General features: G+C 32.7%; 1 protein-coding gene and 1 pseudogene across 17 annotated transcripts in view; both read right to left on the bottom strand.

The window, feature by feature from the left end:
* LOC126733927 (uncharacterized) overlaps positions 1-14,352 on the bottom strand; it is a 184,803-nt gene that overhangs the window by 26,931 nt on the left and 143,520 nt on the right. The window lies entirely within an intron of this gene.
* LOC126733936 (uncharacterized) lies at positions 3,819-8,370 on the bottom strand (annotated as a pseudogene).

Below are 14,352 nucleotides of genomic sequence, written 5' to 3'. Positions count from 1 at the left end.
CTCTACAACCCCTCCAAGTTCGTCCCACTAATTATGAAACACCCTGTATACCTAGATCTTTAACAATGTCAGTATACCCAAGGTTAACACCATTGATATTATATAAAGAGACAAATTTCCTATTTCTCCTAAGAAACTAATGTAATTACAATTTTCCACGTTTCAGGATAAACCGTTTTTCATGCACCAATATATTATATTAGATCTATAGAAGTTCAGATCATCAGCAAACAATAAAAATGTGTTATTCCTGAAGTAACCTATGATATCATTAATAAAAATAAGGAACAATTATGGCGAACAATGGCCACCCTGTGGAACACCACTTGCTGAACTCAAGAAAAAAGAAAACTTTCAAACCAAGAAACCATTTAATGACAAAAGCCAAATTGGGATAACTTATGCGATAGAATATTGATATCAACGCTGTCAAAAGCTTTGGAAAAGTCTATATATAACACATGAACTCATGTAATTACCGATTAAATTATTTTTCCCAGAATAAAGATAGGCATAAAAAATGTTCTTTCAGTGAGTAAAAATACTGCTGAATCTAATTATATTTTAATAGGATAAACAAAGGATAGGCAACAGTACCTACAAACTTCCTCAAAAAGTAATTTGGTACACCCTGAACTTAGCTTTGGTGGTAATCAAGATATTTTGTCAAATATTATTTCAACTGTTAAATATGTAGGAATGGACTACTCTCATTAAGATGTTCAAAAGGCACATGGTTGGCATTTTGACTAATAACTGTAAAGAAAATTGGACAAACCTTTCTTAATATAATACATCATCTCAGGATTTCAAAATATAGTTTTGGTAGTAAATCCAAGGTGTCCAAATAGGGTATCAGCACTTTATTTGTGCATTTAATCTCAGACGTGGCAACGCCGTCACATACGGTGGGAGTCAAAATGTAAAGGGTTCAAGGAATTTCAGTTGCAATCACAGAAAACAGACCAAGGATTTTCCTCTTTGTGTTCTGTGGTTGCAATGGAGCCGTTTACCGGAGAGCAACGCGTTTTTTGTGTACGTGCATTTTACCAAAACAATAATTCAATCGTGACAGCACGCCGTCTATATTGCGCTCATTACCAATTACATGATATTCAATTATCACCTAGCCCTGATGTTATTAGAAAATCGATCAGAATATTTGAAGCTATTGGGTCCACAGTGAAAATTCATAATCCCGGCCGCCCACGAATCGTAAGAAGTGCAGAAAACATCGAACGAGTACGTCAATCAGTCAGAGAGAACCCAACCTTATCTGTACGGAAGCGAAGTCAGACGACTACTCTCAAAAGATCATCTTTACATAACATTTTGACCAAAGCCTCGCATCTGCATGCATATAAGCTAAGGTTAGTGCAGGAATTAAAACCGAGGCATTACAATACACGGTTAGAATTTGTCAATGAAATGATGGCACGATTCGTCGATTTCAATAACATTTTATTCAGTGATGAGGCTAATTTTCATGTAAATGGCCACGTAAATAAATGTCTGACGTTAATCCTCGCAGCAAACATGAACGTCCACTGCATAGCCCCAAAGTGGTCGAATGGGCTGCTATGTCTGCAGGATGGTGTGACATGCCATACGTCCAATCGTGCAATTGAAGCTGTTCAACAATTATTCCCCAATAAAGTCATTTCAAGAAGAGGCAGTATTAACCGGCCTTCTAGGGGCCCGGACCTGTCGCCACTTGATTATTTCTTATGGGGTTACCTCAAAAGTAAGGTCTACAAGAATAATCCAGCTGATACAAATCAATTAAAGCAAAATATCCTGGATCAAATAAGATTAATATCAAGGGAAATGTGTGGACGGGTTATCAATAATCTTCGTTCTCGATTTGAAGAGTGCATACAGCACAACGGACACCATTGAGACAACATTGTTTTTGGTTCATAAATTTCCATTGACTGTAGAATAATTTGCCATAAATAAATGATCATAGAAATATGGTGTATTTGGTTTCTGCAAACATCACATTGCTGATACCCTTTTTGGACACCTGGTATATTTCATGATTTTACCTAACTTTAACTACATTACATTACTCATTTCTATGAGCAATTTTTTTTTGCTAAATCAAATATCTTGGGCAAAATGAGATGTTTTAAATCTCTCAAGAGGAACAAGTAAAGCTATGGTATAATATGATAAAAATCTGAGATTACTAGATTAATGTCGGATGAATTTAGAACTAAGTCCCAATTAATTCCACGCAAATAATTACTGAGTCCAATATAATCGGCATTTCTCTTTAGAGAATGAGAGAATAAAAATTCTACATAATTTAAAGATTTTTAGCAGGTTAGAAAGAGTTTTAGGCATTTTTTACTTAAATATTTTATTTACATAGGAAATATCTTTTTTATGCCTCTATACCCGCTCTTGAACCATTTAAATCTGTCTCTCTCAAAAACTCAAAAAATTACATTTAGGTATTAACAATAAACATGATATATTTTTTAATTTTACTTTTGTCTATATAATAAACCATTTTATTGCGGACTTTTCTTACGTCTGACACAACGTACTGAAGGCTAATGCATTCTAACTAATTGGAATATTCTGTATTAACGATAATGGCTATGAATTATAGAGTTAATGATTTAAAGGAAATCCTGAGAATAAGATGAAGTGTCGGTAAAACGTTCAATTATCCATATTTTTACGTTTGTTTAATAGTATGTAACTGTCTATTATTAACATTTATCAAGAACGGAAGACTATGGACTTTTTTGTACTTCATTTATATCGGGAGAACTTTTGAAAAAATTAATGATTCTTATAGAGTGTCATATAATCTTCTGTGATATAACTTTTCTTGATTAATAAAAAAATTAAAAAGAGAATTAATGAAAGATTTATCTGGATCTTCTGCACGACTTTCTTATGGATGATTTTATGGAAAACTAAAGGCAAAAATGTGGAAAATAAAAAAAAAAGTGTACTTAAACATATATTCAAGTTTGTTGAAATTTAATATTTTTTTAAGCTTTAAAATAGTAAAAGTTCTTTTGATCGCCTTAGGCGGCGTCAATAAACTCGCCATAACGAGATTATTACTACGAATTTCACTTTTACTATTATGAGTAGGTACCTTCCGCAACAAAAGTACCGGTACGCGTATATTTTATTGGGAAATTCGTTCCCATGGATTGTAAGTAAACTATGAATATGAATATAACAGTATAATAAAAATTAATTTAGTGTAACAGTGCCAAAATATACAGGGTGTTTAATTTAAAGTATGATATTTAAGGGCCAAAAATTACAAAATAAATACGTACATATAATAATATATTTTTTTAATTTTCGTTATTTTATAAGATTTGGAAAAAAGGTCGTTGTCAAAAATATGAAATTCGACACCTGAAAAAAAGTTGAATAGATGTCCATAGCTCAAAAACTAAAATACTTGCACTTGTGAACATTTGCACAAATATTGCTAAAGTTTTTTTTGTTTAATTAAAATGATTAAACACCTACTTCAGGATTTTTTTTAATTCTTTTTAATAAGAAGTTAAATAGTTTTTTTTGCCAAAAAATTATTTTTTTTAAACAATTGTCTTGAATGTAAGAACTGAAGAAACTTAAGACTTGCCAATGTCAACAACAAATGAATCGATGTAAGCAGAAAGGGCACATGTCAAAAAAACACATTTTTGGGAAATCGATAAAAACTGTTTTTTTATCAAATTAAGTTAAATTATTAATTTATTAAATTAAATTATTAAAATTTTTTGTTATAATTGATTTGTAGTTTGAATAGCACGATTTGTCTCTTTATATTTTAAATTTAAAAATTGATTTTAGCTCCCCAGAAGAATTGACATGTGCCCTTTTTGCAAATAATGCTATTTAGTAAATTTGAAAAATATTAATTTTTTTTAATATAAAGTAAAAGTCAAAAATAAACAGCTAATTTCAATAGAAGAGTACAATGTTTTGGAAAAACTAATCTTCGGATCACTCATTGATTGTTGATTGTAGGCCACTGAAGAATAGCATCAAAATATGGTTTGTGTTCTTCTGCAACAAAAGCAGTGCATTTCCTTATATGCTCCATTTTGTTGGCCTTAATAGGAACTTTTCCTAAGGGATGCGCAAGGCTCGTTGGCAAAGTTGGGCAGGCCATTCCAGGTTGTGATAAATTAAATGTATGTGACACCAAACCGTCAGTAAAAAGATAGGCTTGAACAGGGCCTTTTTGTTGGGATGTGTATTTAAAACATGAAAAGGTGATGAAAATTTGAAAGTTGACCCTTTCGTTACGAGGAAAATATTTTGTTTCTTCAGAGACACAGTTTTTTTCATAAAAAGTCACTTGTTGTAACCTCTTTGACTGAAAATTTTGTATTATTTTTTATACTGGTAATAATAATCTTGGAGATCTCGTGAATGGTGCATATTCTATCATGTTTCCTTAAATTTTTTTTCACCAACTGTCACATGGGAGAAATGAATGCCCCCTAACTGGGAAAAAGTGCCAAATCATGCTAAATTTACCAGAATCTGTAAGAGCCAAAAGCATCCTGACCATAGTATGATTCTTGTTTTGGCCCCAGCAGTTATCACTGTAAAGATGAAGCTCCGATTGATTTTCCTTGAATTCATTAAGATATTCGAGAACAAACGTACAAATTTCGTCAGCTGTTTTCTTTGCCTGCCCCTCGTGGTAAACGTACATCCTGAATTTATTTGTCTTAAGATTGTGATTACAAAATACGGACACAGTAAGCTGCTGGTAGTAAAATACCTCACCCACAGGCGTTGTGGGTAACTGGACATTTTGCATAAAATCGAAGGCCAATGACAGAACTTGCTCTTTATTTTCCTTTTCTTCAATATCTTTGATTATTTTTGAATAAAATTTTTTAGCCCTTCGTTTGTGAACTATCAATTTTGCGACGGCAGTACGCTTGGCCGTGTCATTCAAATGTTGGTCTTTTATTTTGTTATTTAGTAATTCACAAGTCGAACAAACATCAACTTGTGGTCTTCCGAAAGAGAGATTAAAATTTTCACGGAAAAAGCATCTATAAAATGAAAAGCTTACCTTTTGGTTTGGATACTTCTCTAGGTAAAGCTGATGCATTTTTGTCAAATTTAGCTGGCTATTCAAATAATGTTTTTCACGTCCTGAATAGTGGCTGATTTTTGTAGGAAATGATTGTATGTGTTCCTTTATACAATTCCGAATTTCTTATGAGAAAGTATTAGCACTTGTCATTTTTCCGCGTAAGTCATTCGGTGACTTGCCTTGTGAGGATAAGGTGTTAATTCTCCTGATGCGTTTGTACGTGATAGCATATAAATTGAAAAATGCTTTAACACAAATCTCTACTTTGGAACTTCCTTTAAATAAGTAGTACTTGAAACTTTTTGATTTGGGTTTATTTTTGTCACCTGATCGAGGACGCCGCTGCTTTACTTCCATCATATCCACAAGACCCTGTAGAAAAATGTCTTGTTCGTTTTTAGAGTTTAAAGTATAAAATCGTTGAAAAATCGCCAATCTATCGGCATCACAGAACTTTCAGAGCATTTCATTCTACAACTAAATAATGAAATTAACCGATGTGCCAAAAATACTATAAAAGAACCTACCTGCAAAGGACTCCATTATTAATTTTTTTCTTACAAACGTCTCTTCCTTTACTGTTTTTATAAGACTTTCCTTCTAATCTTGTCTTTTTCTGTATGTTGGGAGCATACTTAGAAGGCTCTGCTTTTCGTCTTTTATTAGGTGTTAATTCAGAATTGTCATCCATGTCAAATGAAACTAAAACCACGTACATGTCACTGACGTGTGCCTTTTATGCATAACGCTAGCATTATTAGCCGACATTTCTAAGACATCGGGGATGCGAACTTGTGCCCCTTATGCATAATCCGTTGCGTCTACTATAGGAGAACACATTTTAGGTATAATGGCAATTTGTCAAAACATTGACTTGTGCCCTTTCTGCTTACACCGGTTCAAATACAATTTCTATGATGTTAAAGCTCAAATTTTCAACCACTGATCAGGTCAGTTTTATAATCAATAAGGAATGTGGTTAAATGCATATCTGCCAGAATGCTAGAATGCTAAAATATGCCTTTTTATCTATTAATCAAATAATGCAAATATGAAAATCACTTTCTAAAAAAACAAACCCCAAAGAGTTCTCTGACCTCTTTATTTTGCTGATCTTTTCATAAGTATTTGCAGAATTTTTGTATAGGCAGATATACCAATTTGCATATAAACACAAAATAATCCAAAATGGGTTTAGAAAGGATTAGCCTGTGATGGGGGTGAACATGTAATATTGACTTTTTCAGATTTCTCCAAAGCATTCGACACAATTAACCACCGTCTAATGTTTGCCAAGTTAATATCATAATTACGGCTTTAAAGAATCGCTTGTTAATTTACTGAATTTCTACTTAAAAAACTGTGTGAAAACATCAAATTTCGAAGTCTATATCGATATTATCTGGAGTCGCTCAGGAAAGTGTATTTGGCCTTTTATTCTTTCTAAATTACACTTCGAGCATGTTATAATCATTAACTGAATTATATTTAAATTTTAAACCTAAAGATGTTTTATTAGCAATTACTTTGAATAATGAGGATCTGAAGAACTCCAAAAACTAGGACTATGCTAATTAGGGAGCAACTAGACTTGAATATCGACTCCCATTGAAGCTCCGCTTACAAGGAACGTTTGTAACTTCTTTTATTTTGTACACAGTCCATTAATTTAACTTTTTCTATATAAATAATATACCATGCTATAATTTTTGGTTTCTCAAATTTTTTGGGAAATTAATAGTTTTTGAGAAATTTTGAAAAAACCGGCTCGGCCATTTGGAGGACGATTTTCATCCACTTACATAAACGATTGAAACTTCTTTTATATTATAGATAGGCCACTAATTTAATTTTTATATAAAATTGTACCAGTGTTTTAATAAGTAGTGGTGCAATTTTGTCTTTAACAAATTTTATGAGAAGTTAATAGTTTTTGAGAAACGGTAAAAAACCGATACGTCCGATTTAAGGTCTTTTCATCGAAGGTCCACTTACATAGACGTTTGTAATTTCTTTCATGTTACAGATAGGCTGTTAAATTAACTTTTTTTATATAAATAATATATAGCAGTACAATTTTTGTTTTTACAACTTTTCTAAGAAATTAAATTTTGAAAAAACCGAGTCGTCAGCTTGAATATGGACTTCCAGTGACGGTCCACTTACCAAAACGCTTGTAACTTCTTTTATGTTATAGATAAGCTGCTAATTTAATATTTTTATTTTAATAATATATAGTAGTACAATTTTTGATTATTCCAATTTTCTGAGAAACTATTAGTTTTTGAGAAATTTTGAAAAAACCGAGTTGTCAGCTTGAATGTCGACTTGCATTAAAGGTTCATCTATAAAAACGTTTGTAAATTCTTCTGTTACAGGCGCTAATTTAAATATTTTTTTTTTATTTAAAAAATATACTGTGGAACAATTTTTATTTTTGCACATTTTCTGAGAAATTAATAGTCTTTAAGAAATTTTGAAAAAATCGTCAGCCTATATGTCGATTTTACTTATTATATTGTCGATTTACCTTGAAGACTCGAAAATGCTTGTAACCTATCCTCTATTATAGATAGAGTATTAGTTTCAAAATTTTTGTATAGAAAACTGGGAAAAGTCACTAAGTCAAAATAGAAATAAAGGATCAAGTGTAGTCAATTTGGTGTAGAGTTCTTGGTTAAAAACTCGTTTATAATGGCAGTTTTTTTTTTGAAACAAGATTTGTTCGTGTCTGAAATATCGACCAAATGGTACGAACTGATTCGTGTAAAACGCTAGGCCACCTTAAGCTTTAATCCATCCAAACAGCAATTCCGTCATTTCGAGCATGAGTTTTTCCTCCACCATTATTCTCTTTATACCATGTTTTTGAATTTTTTATAGAAGCCGACATTTTTAAGCACCGAAAATTCCACTGGAATCACAAGATATAGTGCAAACCCTTCTGATGAATCAAAATGTTGTAGTAAGGCATATGGTTGAACACTGATTTAAGCTTTAGTGCACATGTTGCAAAAACTACTCAGAAAGCATACTTTTCATTAAAACTGTTGTATTCTCGTAAGCATATCTTAAGCAGGAGACCTATGAGAATCTTTAGTGTTATCTCACTTTATATATGAACCGTATTTAAATATGAATACAAAATATAGAATCCAGAATGTACAGGATTCTTGTGCTAGACTCATTTGACTTGAGTAAGTACGATCGTATTAGTAGGAAGACTGAGGAGATAAGATTGCTAAGGAAAGAAGATCATATATACATACATAAATTATTAACATACTAATGTATCTTTCACTTTGAGGGAAACATGTATTTTAAGAACTATGAATACGTTACAATTGTTACAACGTACACAATTAAAATTCCATTGCATTTAATGAATTTAAAGGATTAATTGAAATTACATAAATTTATATTAAATATAGACAGCAATGTTGTTTTGCAGATTTCATGTATTTTGCTTTCTTGTAATTTGTAAAACAATTATTCAATTAAAATGATCAGACATCTATTTCAGCATTTTTCACAAAATATACTTAAAGATACCCAAGCCCACCTTAAAAAAATTAGGTTCGTCTAATAGGCTTTTAAAAAACTCACTTTTAGCATCAAAAAACCATAAAAGTACACCCTCTTAATAAAACTTACTATAAGGCAATGGTCCATATATCATAGGAAAATTGGCCACGGTGTTCCTATAAGATGCCATTTCCCTCCTTCTGGCTTCATAATCCAAAGATTTTTTTCGTAATAAAGGTTTTTCCATTTTCCTTTATGGAGAACATTCACTGCCTCATCTTTTAAACCAACTTGACACTACACTCTTTGAACAAACTGAATGATTTTGTCATGGGAAATGTCACGTGAAAATCCATCTTTGGTCTACTTTTTTATACTAAAGGTGAAAAAAGATATCACGTATCAGATAACAACTTGTATTGATTTTCGCAAAAAATTATACAAAAAACTATGAAAAGTAGGTTTTTGCGGTTTATCACGTATAAGCTTATTAGAGAGCTACAGTAGCTTTTTTTAACGCTAAAAAATAGCTCAGAAGTAGTCCTGAAGATGATCTAATAAGGCCCGAAACATCAAGGAAATATAAATTACGCCCATTTAGGAAAAAGAAAATTTAAAATAGAAGAATGTAAAAGTAGATTAAAATCAGGATTCGAACCTACGATAACCTAAATAGTTCTGCTAAAACTCTTTTTTTCTACATAAAATCTATTTATTTAGGTATTAATGATCATTAGAAACGTTATGTCGCAAACAGAGGTGTCAACATTGTAGTTTAAACGCATTTATGTGTATTTTGTAATCGCGCCTATGGCGGGAAGTAATTGGAAAAACAATATTTACATAAGGAAAACCTTGCTTAAAAGTGATTGTGTATGCTGAAAGAAAGTGACCTGTTTCTGTTTTTTAAAGCAATTTCTATGAGGTTTGTTCTTGTTCTAAATATAATTTAAAAACATCGATAAAGTAAAGAAACAATAGAAATTTTAAGGTTTTATTTTTAGTTCAGACTTTTTCTCTTTTCTCCTAAATAGCAAGCAAATAAAAAAAAAGACAGATAAAGGGGGAACACAAAAAGAAAATTAAACAAGAAAATCATAAAAACTAACAAATATTAAATAACAGCTTAATAAAACCAAGAATAAAGTTCGTAAAGCGACAATTTTAGTAGTTCTCAGTTTGGTGAATATTTATTTATTTTTCCCAGGTTTTTCGAGTGTGATAAACAATAACAACTCCACAAAAAGCACTAAATTAATTAACCGCGATTTTCTCTTCCGTAACAATGGCAATCATTGAAGAATGCGAGAAATGTCCCATATGACCGATACAGTTCCAGCACAAGGACACGAAACCGTCAAACCGTAATAAAGAATGAAAAAAAATAAATAAATCACGAGCGAGCTGTCGACTCGAAACTTGTTGAAATCCGACTAAACTCAAGTGGAATTCCGTATTTTTCTCGGTGTCATGAGGTAACTTATATGCCGCCAGTATTCAAGATCACATTGTGTATTCTTAAGGCGTGCAAAGTTCGACACAATGCTTTATTAATAAAAGATGATCTCGTATGATTGTCGTATGATTATCTTAAATTTCATCCTTTTGTGCGCGTTACTGCGAGCGTGGGACGAAGGAAACGAGAAAGAAAACCCTTTTGTTTGGTAAAAATATAAAAGCGTTTAAATGCCCGTTTCACATCATTTTATTGCCTGTCGTTATGATTTGTTACTTAAAATCAATCTATCAAGATCATTTAAAAGAAAAACATACCTGCAATAAAACTCATGCTCCAAAGGCACTTTATACGCCCAAAACCTCACGGTTATTATAATATAAAACCGAACTGGTGTTATTTTTCCTCGCAATGTTTATATTGGAAAACTCGTATAAAAATCTAAACTTAGTCTGTCCTACGCTTTTACTATTAAAGCGTTTACGCGACTACACCATGGCACCGACGGCACTCGTTTATATTTTATACCGTTGTAAAGGAGTTAAATACGTTCGGTTTAATCGATATTTGTTGTCATTTAATACCAAAAATCTTGTAAAGAATATGTCAAAAGATTGATTTTTCCAGGGTTTTATTTTCAGTTAGCAAAATTGTGCAATTTGTATTAATTTAAGGTTTTTTACTATTATGAGGGTAATTTTTGTGACTATATAGGGTAAATTTCGATACCATTCCAGAGTTGCTAGTTTGACACAACAAACACTAGAAAATTCCAAGAAAATACAGCTACGATTTCACTTTTTTTCAGGGGAGGGAAATTGTGCAATTTGCACATGATTGAGTTGTACAGGTGCTAAAGTTTGTTGCTGACCCGAAAGTAATTTTTGTGATTCCGACATTGCCAGTTTGGAATATTAGAGTAAAGTGGGGCAAAAGCACGCAGTTAATGTTTGAACTCCCCTAGTTTCCATCTTAATTAAAAAAATAAATAAAAAAACACAAATGGATGAAAGCTTCAAGTCAGTACTATAAAATATCTGATGGAAAAATGTAAATGTAAATGGTTTTAAAGTTATTAAAAAAAATATGACAAAATGTCAATTGCGTTCTTTTGCCCCAGTAGGGGGGGCAAAAGCACGCATGCCGTGGGGCATAAGTACGCACCTTGTTTTTAAAATGAATCTTCTTTTTATTGTCAATTTAACATTGCATTTAACAAAAACTAAAAAATATTTCACAACATACGAACTTATAGCTAATTGAAAACAACTTAAACTAAATAACTCCTGAACAAATAATAACAAAAAATAATGAAACATTAAGACTTGCTAATAGCAACTACTTAAAACTTTGGATTAAACACAATGGTCACATTTAAATGCACCAACGCCTTCATAAGGAGAACAATTTTCATGCCACCATTCCTGGCAATAATTGCACTGAACCCAATCATCGTTGAGAGTTTCCAAAAATGATTCCTCACAACCAGGACAAATGACATCTTCTGTTTCAGCGCTTTTTAGAGTTTCTCTAATTTCATATTTTTTTTCAAACGAAGTTTTTATTTTTTTGTTTTTAGGCCCTGTTTGTGTTTTGGTTTCAAAGACATTTCTTTTGCCTTTATTATTTTTGTTTCCTTCGCGCTTTTTTACTTCCTCCTCCAAGGCGTCTTTAACAGGTGTGCTAGTTATTATTTCTGATTTTTTCCCCTTACTTTTTCTTGTCATAGGGTCCTTTTTTTAGGAAAAGGCAAAATATCGGAGGGGCGAATATGTTTTTTGTCATTCCTTGGTTTTTCATATGCTATTGTTGCCAGTACATCAGCGATGGTTGATGTAGATGGCTGTAAATCAGTAACTGCAGATGGTTTTTGAATAGGCTCTGGAACAACTTTTGATGTAGACGGTTGCGGCTGAGGTGACTGATCATTAATCTCTGATTGTCGGAATTCAATTAAAGATTGTAGTAAATTATTTGAAGTTGATGGCTCCAAAATATTCTGAGATGTAGGGACAGAATCTTCTGGTTGAGGTAAATTTTCCTGCGGTATGGATTGTTGGTCAGTAACAGTTGATGGTAAGAAGTCTTCGTCGGTAAATACATCAGGATTGTAAGGTACGATTCCACATTTTTTAAAGCCGTTAATTGCTTTTCCTATGTACCCACAGTTTGGTATGCCTCTGCAAACAGTGAAGATATCTGAAATTGTGTAACCACTTTCCCAGGATTACTTATTAAATATCGCTCACATGCTTCAGCAAACTTGTCTTTTAAAGGCTTAAAAAAACATCTATCCAGCGGTTGTGTTTTTTGGCTACTGTGTGGCGGCAAAAACAACATATGAATATTGTGATTGCGGGCAAACAAAACGGCATCTAGATACAAATGAGAGGAATGATTGTCTAGAATGAGATGGACCGGGTTCTCTTCTGATGGCTTTACGTGTTTTGTAAAATGCTCCAGCCACTCCAAAAACAGGGGTCCATTAATATATCCAGAATATGATGTCAATAGCAGAGAGTCTGGGAGGGCGCCATTAAGAAGTTCTTGTTTACGTCTTTTTCGGGGAAATATTATAGCTGGAGGAACATAAGCTCCAGATGCCGACATGCAGCACACAACAGTGACAGTTTGTCCTCGATCAGCAGAAGAGACTTTGCCGATTAATTTTTTTGCCTTTTTTCGAAACGACTTTGGGTGTTTTATTAGGAACCGTTGACAGACCACTTTCATCCATGTTAAACATTCTGGAAACCCCAAATTGGTGCTTCTCCCAGAGAACTTTAAGGTTTGAAAAGTATCTGTCCAGTTGTACTTTATTAAAGCCCATCATTCTGGCTACACTGGTCTTTGATGGTGTTCTTAGAGACAAACGGTGCCTTTCAAGAAAACTGTAGGCCCAATCCTTCCCAGCCATCTGTTTTTCACGAGAAAAAGGATGATTTATGTTGTTAGCTTCAGCAAACTGAAAAGCTATTTGTCGCAAGCTTTTAAAAGTTAGGCCATAGAATATTTTTTCCAGGGTTTTTGCGTGTTCTGCGAGTTCATTATCAAGTTCTATCGTAAATACCTTTTTAAATCGACCTAACTGCTGAATCCCACAATCCACTTTTAGTCGCTTTCTTAGGCCACCTTCTGAAATTTCTAATTGCGAAGCAGCTTGGCGCTTGGATAAACCATTTTGAATCAGCTCCTTAGCTCGATTAAGAATTTGTGGCGTGATGGGCGTGCGCTCTGATTTTCTTTTGTAGTCCCTAAAAACATTTCTGGGTTACAAAAATTCATGGGGTAAAAGTAAGCGCGAACTTTTGCCCCACACAGCGGTGCGAACTTTTGCCCCACATGCACTTTTTTATTTTTTATTTTTTTTTTCAGTGTAAATCGACACAAGCACGACTCACAACAGGTGAATATATTTGAGATTACGATTGGGCTTTTATAGCAAATAAACGTTGTTATCGTAATTTGCACTATAAAAGCATAATACAAGAATCTGTATGCACGAAAAATAACATCAAAATAGCAAAAAATAAACTTACCTCATTTTCTCCTTTCTGTAAAGCCGAAAAACTAAACTGGTACACTTTACATTGTAGCGACAACTGACACATTGGCACTGCGTTTTTTTACCCGTCGCGTGCTTTTGCTCCACTCTACTCTAAACATTAAATTATCCCAGGAAAATGAGACAAAAACAATTTCAAGATTTCACTCTCAGTCAATAAAATTACACAATTTGTACCAATGGGCTTGTATAAATGACCAAGTTGGATCTTTTCGTTTTCTCCTGTCGTGAGCGTAATTTTTGTGACAAGAGGGTAAATTAACAAACTATTCCAGAGTTGTCAATTTGAAACAACAGACACTAGCATATACCAATGAAAAAAAAATCCAGGATCTTACTTCTAATCAGGAAAATTATCCAATTTGTACTGAGTTGATTTGTATAGGTCCTTAAACTTTTTTACTGTCGCTAGACTAATTTTTGTGATGTGATTTTAATAATGTGGCCAGTTTGAAACAACAAACACTAAAATAAGCCAAGGAAAAAAAATGGATTTTACTTTTAGTGAGAAAAATTGTGCAATTTGTACTGAATAAAGCTATAAGGTGTTAAGATTTGGCAACTATGAAATACTTAAATGTTGTATCACTATTATGTCAAGTTTAGAACGATTTGTGGTTTGATATGTTTTCTCAAGAAGACGAAAGTTCATTCAAATCTGTTTATTTTGGTTATTAAAAATATTTTTATTATTATTTACTA

Source organism: Anthonomus grandis, chromosome 3, assembly GCF_022605725.1.
Source record: "Anthonomus grandis grandis chromosome 3, icAntGran1.3, whole genome shotgun sequence".
Classification (NCBI taxonomy): Eukaryota; Metazoa; Arthropoda; class Insecta; order Coleoptera; family Curculionidae; genus Anthonomus; species Anthonomus grandis.
This window is presented reverse-complemented; position numbering and strand designations above follow the sequence as displayed.